Raw genomic sequence first — 9,151 nt, 5'->3', positions numbered from 1 at the left:
AGAGCTAGGGCTTGGGTTGCGATTGACAATCACGATTCTAGAGTTTGCTTTACCTATTCTCTTTTATATTTTTCATGAGTTTTGAGAAATCCATGAGTAGCTAAACACTCCATATTGGTTAAGGATGTAATCGGATATTATAAACATGTCACTAAATTAATATATTGGTTTTGTTATCTCAGTCAAATCATTATTGTCTTGTTCTACGATTTATTATCTCCATGTATGATTGTTTGTTTAGGAGCGCTACTAAATGAGCATGAATGCATTTCTAAGCTAGGCTAGGGTTTTGAGATACATAATTGTTGATAAACCTTGTCATAAGTAGCATATTGTGATTACCAATTGTATTCAAAACCTTTGTGTGATTGCAAGTAGAAGCTTGACCTTTGTTAAATAGTTTACTCGTAGTATTTCTATTGCATGGATTAGTCTAATTCATAGAACTTAAGGCTCTTAGAGGATTAAACCTAATAGCACGTTGAATTAGGTTGTTCGATAAGAAGTATTCACATATTCATGGTTATGGTATGTGATGATATAAGTAATTTACCGGAGTATGCTCTCGATGGGGTACTTTAGGACTCTTGATAATGAATGATTGAGTGACAACACTAGTTATTAGTCGAAGTGCATGTATTATGATTGATGATGAACCCTTAACCAATATTCTCAACTTATTGATTCTCTTTATTCATTCTTTGCTATTATTATTAGTTTAAATATTTTAGACACAAATCAAAAATTCCCCCATGCTACTTAAGTTTTAAAATACGAATAACAACCCATATCTCCATGTGGAACGAATTTGTTCTTATAACTATACTATTATTTATAATTGTGAAGTGAAAGAACTTATATTATTTTTGCGTCGGCTGACAACCGTCCAATCAACCGAACTCCGAGTTCGGTTAAGAAAAAATTAATTCGTGATAACCGAACTTTTTGCGACGAAACCGAACGTTTTGCGACGTAACTGAACTAAAAGTTCGGCTGAGACTTGTTTTTCACGACGTAACCGAACTTTTCTCTGGAAAAAAAAACCTCCATTAAACCTGTCTGCAACTTCCATTTTCAACTAATTTTGATGATTACTTCTCATTTATTCAACCAAAAACGAATGACAAGTAATGGGTTTGTGAGAATATTTTTGTTAATGTTTTAAATTAAGTTATATATATAGAGGTGGTGGGGTTGGTGGTGGTGGTAGTGGTAATCGGTGATTGGTGGTGGTGATAATCGGCGGCGGTGATGGTGGTAATCGGCGGTGGTGGTTATATATATATAGATGGTTATTAAGTTGGTTTTAAATTATATTAGGCTAAGAATAGGGTTAGTCATTTCAACATTTTAGAACACCCCATATAACTATAGGGAAGGTGGCTTAATAAAACCATGGTGCCCTCAAAAAAATCATGGTCCCTAAAAAATCATTCATAAACAAACCATTAATACGGGCCTCCACGTTACCAGGGTAAATCTTTTTTTTTTTTTTTGAGTTAATATATTAAAAAGAAACTTCAAAAGTAGATATAATGACAAATGATGATTTCCAGTTGTAAAGAAAAATAATATCAGTACTCTTATTCAATTATTTAGTTAGATTCTTTCTTGTTTTTCTTGATGGACTTTAAAGTCTCCAGAAAGAAGTTAGGACTTATTTGGACTTGGAAATGTACCTCTTTGGATTTAGTTGGAAAATATCCAACCCCGTGGCCTTGAATTTTCCAATTAAAATAAGTTGGTATCTTGGATAATGGCCAGCTCTTAATCCTGTCTTGTGACTTTTCTTCTTTCACCTTTCTACTTTTTTCGGACGACCCAGTTAAGCTGATAGTGATTGTCCATTTCCAAGCATTCCCTACTTGGTTCACTAGATATTGCGGAAGATGGAGTGGAAAGTAGTTTCATACTTTAAACCGAGTACAAAATTATCCTACTGTTCATTGCTTTCCCTTTGCCGACGGAACTTAACCGTCTATGTGAATACGAAATATCGCACCTTCGGTGGAACGAGTTAATAGCACGAATAGAGGTTCATGTCAAGCGTGATGTACAACCCTAATACGTCACTATTAGGGTATGCGATGACGTCATGGTAGTTGTGCAAGGATAAGGACCCTAATGCACTGTTTAGATTTCTCTGAAACCTTGAGACGAAGAAGAAGAAGAGAATGACCAGTCTCTCTTCGGTTTTATCGTCTAATCTATCTTCTGTACAGACTAGATTTTGTGTCCGTCGTTTATGCATCCGACATCTCCTTTTAACCATATTTTTGATTTTGTATGAAGTGGCTTCGCCTCGTCCCGTCGTGCATTTTCATATGATGTCGCGGGACTTCGTCTCTTCCCGTCGTGATACATTTTTGAATTTGTATGGTTCGGCTTCGTCTTGTCCAGTCCCGTTGCGTGTATCGGATTTGTAATTTGGTGTAGTTGGCTTCGCCTCGCCTATCCTGGTGCATGCTTAGGAATAGGCCTCCAAATAAATGACCAGCAAGGTCCAGCCTCTTGTTTCCATAATGATATCGATCATCCACTTTCTTTCGGCCAAGTGCACAAAGCAAGAGTTGGTGAATAATATACCCAAAATTGTGGCCTTGTGGGAGATAACAAAATTGACTTTCGGGAGTATTCCGATATTTGAACTACTTGCCGGGTAAAAAGTGTCTAATCAGGTTTATGATTATCACTATACCAAAACCAGGATTTTGTAACAGTGCAACCCGTCAAAGTTTATTTTTGAGTCACATATACACATGTGATAAGTCCTGCAACAGTTATAACTGTTATTAAATTTTGTATTCGTGATAATAATTAGGAATATTAAATTCTTTTATTAGTCACAATAATATTTGTCAACAATTTTACAGACAATCACAATTATAATTCAAAGTGATGCTTCCACCCAAATATTTCACCACATCTAAAACAACCCCAAAATTATAACACTTTGTTGTAGGGTTCCCATAGGTGTGCGGTCCAAAACAGATGTCTTTTGGATTTCCCCTTTTCCATGTATATAAAGTATATTGTACCAATGTAACCGAACTCTCTTAAGTCTTATCAATGAAATCCTTTCTTTCTTTGCCTCTTCCTTTTCCCTTAATATTCTAAGGCAACACGTCATAAGCACGAGTTCTACCTAAAATTGGAATCGTTTTTTCTTTTACATCTTGTTTGTTTGCAGCTGACTCGGCGTCTGGATCTGAGTCAACCTCTGACTCGGGCCGAGTCAGCAGTCAGACCGTTTGTTTTGCATTTTGAGTCAGATCTGACTCGACCTATGACTCAGACATAACCCCTGACTCAGACCCATTTGAGTCAGGTAACAAAATACCCCTGATTCACGAGACCAAACCACTGACTCACGTTTTTTGAGTCAGATGAGTCAGATCTGATTCAAAACAAACATATTGAGTCAGATCCAGATGAGTCAGGTGATTTCACTCAGATCCAGATGACTCAGGTCCAGACGACTCAGATGAGTCAGGAGTAACCAAACATAGTGTTACTCTGCCATCAAAAGTACGAGCTCGACATAAAGAATTTCACTATCAACAAATGTGATCGCGGATCTTCATACTTGTTTGCTTTGTTTTTGGATCTTACGTCTCCGAATATCATAAGAACGAATGGGTGCCTAAAAATCTCCGCAATGGGTTGTTTTGTTCTTTTATCCTATTAATCAACTAGGATCATTGAATGAAAAAGGCATTCGTGGATCGTGTCGGAAAAGGCATCCGTGGATCTGGATTTCTTGATAGAATTTCTGCGGATTTTGTTTATTATTAATTGAATGGATGTGTACATCTGTTTGTGTTGTACATGAATCAAATAGGATAATCATCGAAAAAAGAAAAAAAGGCATCTGTTTGTGCTGTACTTGGATTAGCAAAATCAAAAGGAAGGCTCTACATCAAGGCGTCAAGATAAGTTTTCTTCCGTTTAGTAATTAGTAATTACGTTGATTCCTCTTACGTTGATTAATGTGCAGCCGTTTGTAATCTGGGATTTGGTCGGATGTAGATTTAGATCGGTGGGAACTCTGTAGAAGAGAAGCTGCGGAAGTGAAATAAATCCCGTACTGCCCTATCCGATCTGGTTCCTGTCCCCGATTCGGTCCCTGTCCAGACGAGTCGATTCGGTCCCTGTCCGGTTCCGTCCCTGCCTTGAGCCTGTCCTGTTCCAGCAATGGGTTTATGTTCCGGGGCGTACGCGACCAATGATGTTCCGGTTTTGTCTACATACGGCGAGAACCAAAATATAAGGTATGTAACTATAACGTGGATTTTTACATTGAAAACTTGTTAGGCTTATTTATTTGTTTTTAGAGCATGCCTAGTTTTGTTTATTTTTGTCTTAAGATAATTCTTAAGATAATTCCACGGTATATAAGGGATCACTTTAAATTATGATTGCTGAACTCGATCATTAAGAATTTTGATTTTATTGTTATTTTGTTCTCTTGAAATGACATTGGCTATGGTTGAATGATGTTTATCTTTTGTTCAATTAGTGTTACCAACTCGATTCAAATATATTTATTTGGGGTTTAAAAGTACTTAAGCACCATTATTGTGTATTTGATATTTTCTGCCCAAATTTGAATGTTCTGTGGGATGTAATCCGCTTGCTCGACTATTAAAGAGTCGGTAGTTTCAAAAGATACGTTCAAATAAAATCACATATATTCCAATTTTTGTGGAAGAACTCACAAAAGATTATATGAGTCAGAAAATTTCCATTTATTTACTTCATCCATGATACTAACGAACCAATACATGTTAGAAGTATGAAAAAAAGAGAACTATCTTTAGTGATATATTCAACCTAAAGTAAGTGGTTGACATGTGTAGTGAAATTCTCTTGGCTTATTGAGATAAAGAAATTTCTCAAATTAATCTAAATGTAGCAAAATTAAAAATGGAAAGAACCTCGAAGTAATGAGGGTTAGACGTACCGACTCATGTAAAGCATGTGAAAAGGGACATATATATCATGAGACAGAAATGTATTTTATTCCCAGCAGTAATGACACCAAAGTATAGGTATAAATTGAACATGGGATCAGCTAAGATGTAATTCTAGCTCCCATCATAATAAAAGAGTTGGAAATGCACCTGGTCATAGGTTTTGTATATACAATGTAATGTGTATGTGTATCATAGTAACAACCAATTTTCTCATCAACTTTAATGGCAACAAGAACTTTGCCTGGCCAATTCCCTATCTTATCGAGCGCAGCACTGCTCATTTATTTTTTCAAGATAGAACAAAGACGTCGCAAAATCTTTAAATGTACCAAGAGATAATCACACCTTGTTAAATTTCCAAGTAACCCGTGCAAATGGATATTATGTGGAACATCAAAATGATGAGAATGTAACTGATTGCATCTTTTATAGTCTCTAATATATTTTGAAGGAAATATATTTTAGAGAAACTAATGAGTCACTCTAGTGCAATGTAATTCACTATAATATTTGAATCCATATTGACTCCGATGATGAAATGTTGGAAACTGACTCATACGGGCTTTGGACATAACCATAAAGAAACATTGGTTGTGACATGATTATTGTTTTGGACATAACCATTTGAGTGAACGAAAATGGGAAAAAGATTGACAGAATGCAAAGTGACGACATATCTCTCAATAAGTGTTTTCTAAATTACTAAATGCAAAATCCCCCTTCTCATTATGCTTTTACGTAAGAAAGAATATCACTCATTTTTACAAAGTCTTCGGTAAAACATGATCGAGACCATCCTAAGATGCAAATGGTAAAATTTCCACATTACAAAGAAAACAAGGTGAAATTTAGAAAAATATTCATGCAGAATGCGGACCATTAAAGTGACTGATGGATCTGGTGAATGCTTTGACATTTTGGACTAGTTATAGTTCCCAAGAAATTTGCGTTTGAAAACTCCTAGCACATATTACACAATGCAAATTGCAAAGGCTAACCACCCTTGTTAATGCTAGAGAATTTACATCAAAAGGACTTGATGAATATTGCATATTTAATAGGATCAATATAGAGCATTTTATACCCAATGGTCTAGCAGAGGCTACCATCAAAGGTTACAGATGGTGTCTAAGGAATAAATTATGCGTACCAACCTCCCTTTTATTGTTGTGGGGATATGAAATATTACACGCATCTTACTTAATTCTTTTTTAGAACCCAATATTAGTCAATCTTTTTTGTGTACCAGTTGGTAACTGGATTTAAGCCTGACATTCGTGTTCTTACGCATTTTTGGTTGCACTATATATGCGCCATTACGAATCCACATCGTATTATGATGGGTCTTCAAAACTTTTAAGTAGTTATGTTAGAAATGAGTTCCCAACAATTATCCGCATTTTTAAAACCTTTGGCAGGAGATCTCTTACCGCTAGATTTTCGGGTTGTCATTTTAATGAGACAGTCTTCGCATCGTTAAGGGGAGATAAGAAAACGTATTTTCTAAGGGAACGACAGGAATTGTCGTGGTGTGTTCCCACTGTGTCTCATATTGATTCTTCTACTCCACAAATGTAAATGTGAAGTGACAAAGAATAATCGATTTTCAGAATATACACTGATGTCGCTAAAGTAACAAGATCACACATACCAGCTGAAAATATTCTTGCAAGGTTATAAATCCTCAGTATGGGGTACACCATAGACTAAGGTGTTGCAACTACACTTGGTGGAAGTGTAGTTGAGGTCGTGGCTCCATAAAGGAAGATGAAGAGACCACCAGGTTCGATCAATGCTCACCTATAAAGAAAATAGATGAGTAAGGCACAACCTAATTTGTATAATTAATAAAATCATCTCATTTGATTGTCTCTGATTATATCCATGAATCAATACTGGAGGACGTCGACGCTCCGAAGTTTTACATGATTCTAGAGAACAATGAAATCCTGACGGATCATGAGAATGCACATGAGTCAATGAAAGGATCATGCGTGAACAATGATGACATAATACATAAATAGTTGCTCCAGAAGCAAAGTACAATGAGATCGAACCATGCTTTATTTTGATTAATTTCAAATATATAGCATATTTGGCCTACACAATCCAGGTAGAACTTAGTTCTTTGGAAAATATACGGGTATTTGGTGTGGTAGTGCTAACCAACCAACTGTAAAGCCTATTGGACATACATAATTAATTTTTCATAAAGCATAATGAGAATAAAGTAGTCTTAAAGTATAAAGACTCTCCTTGTGGCGCGAGGTTTCTCAAAAAGCCCTGTAATTGTTCTCTTGTAATGAATGTTATAGAGTTCCGCTACTTATCTAGCTTGGTAATTTGAAAAGGACTTGAAATGCAGCATATGTATGTGGTTGTTACGTATCTATGAAAGAATCAAGAGATAGAAGATATTTAGAAAAGTACTCGATATACTTTTGTTGCCCAAATCAAGCATCTCTAAACCACAGAGTGCGTTTACAATTAGATAGAACGTTCACTTATAGATTGAAGCAATCAGGCGGAAGTGATATACCCGTCTAAGTGGCTATTTGATTTGGAGGGGATAGACAAATAAGTTATTTGATGGTATTTTTAAAGTTGTTGTAGTAAAAGTTGAATCGTTCAAGACTTGTGAAGGCAATGAATTTTAGACTTAATGAAATTTAAAAACAAACAAGACTTAACTCAAAAATTGATTTCAAGATATTAAAGATAACCAAGACACTAGAATTCACTATTACACATGAATGGTGATATCAAGTATTTCATAACTCTAATTTAGATTTTTAATTCTTAATTCACAAATAATCAAACATATTTTCAAATATTAATTGTATTCCCTAAGCATAGACTATCAATTGATTAAACAAAGTATAACCTATCAAATTGAATCACAAGTAATTAAGAAAATTATGTAAACTTTTAAGAACTCTGCAAAAGCAGTGATTGAGTGAATTATAATTAGAAATTAGAGAAAATGAAATAGTTACCCATTATTCACGTGTGAATAGCTTCATCCATTGCCTTGGTTACGCGAGAATTTAGCCTCTCATCATGTTGGAAACACACTCAAAGGTTGATTTCATTTATCCTCAAAGATGGTTTACAAATGATGAAAGTATGAGAAAATTGTTAAAACCGGGTTTGTAACACTTATATTTGTTACAAACCGCTGTTACAGAGAACGATAAAAGCAAACTGTCTCTGTTACGCTTCTACGACCCGCACCTCTGTGTCGTTATCACTGTTGATAAACGACTGTCCTCGTTAGTCTGTTCTTCGTGTTCTTCAGCTATGCAGCAGCAGAAATGGTGGTTCTCTGCAACTCCATTTTTCAATTATGTCGTGTTCTAAAGTCTCCCAAACTCTCCTCTTTCGCTCTATTACTCCTCAACCCTTATATAGACTCTCGTGCATAATAAATATCCTCCATAACTCCAAATAATTCTACATTACTCTGCAGTGAAGAGAAAATAATATTCGGATATTTTCTTCCCGGAATCAACATTTCATGAGCTGAAATGATGCATAAACACTCCAAACATGATCGTACACGTTGTAGGATTGATTCAACACGCCTCAGACACATATAATCTCTCCAAAACAACAAGAAATCCCGTGAATACCTCTTGCATGAACGTGTTACTCTGTTTTCTTCTCGCGGAATATCCAGCCAAACTGGATCGAACCAAAGGCCTTTACCAAGCCTGATAAGCCCAATCACGTCATTTCAAAGAGTTTCAGCCGTTTAGTCTCTTTGATTCCCGTCCAAAATGCGAAAACAGGAAACTCAGCATATTCAAACCATTTTCCCGCCAACTCCATTATTCAAACGAAGAAGATGGGTGTTGTGGACAAAAATGGGCTACATATAGTCGTGGGGGACACTTAGCAAAAATGGGGGTCCGAATAGAAAATGTCCTCCGGGGTGCTCCGAGCAACTTTTCGAGCCGAATTTTCCAACAATATTTATTTCCAAAAAAATACCTACAAACACACAAAACACCATAATAAGTACGAAATCGAGTACTAACAATACGGAACATTGAGGAAAAATTAGACACAAAAACGTGTCCATCAAATACCCCAAACTTATTATTTGCTAGTCCTCGAGCAAATTTAATCTAGAAAAATAAAAACCGAGTTAATCTCGGGAGGGTTTACCAGAG

Source organism: Papaver somniferum, chromosome 3 (assembly GCF_003573695.1).
Source record: "Papaver somniferum cultivar HN1 chromosome 3, ASM357369v1, whole genome shotgun sequence".
Lineage (NCBI taxonomy): Eukaryota > Viridiplantae > Streptophyta > Magnoliopsida > Ranunculales > Papaveraceae > Papaver > Papaver somniferum.
Note: the sequence above shows the minus strand (reverse complement) of the source record.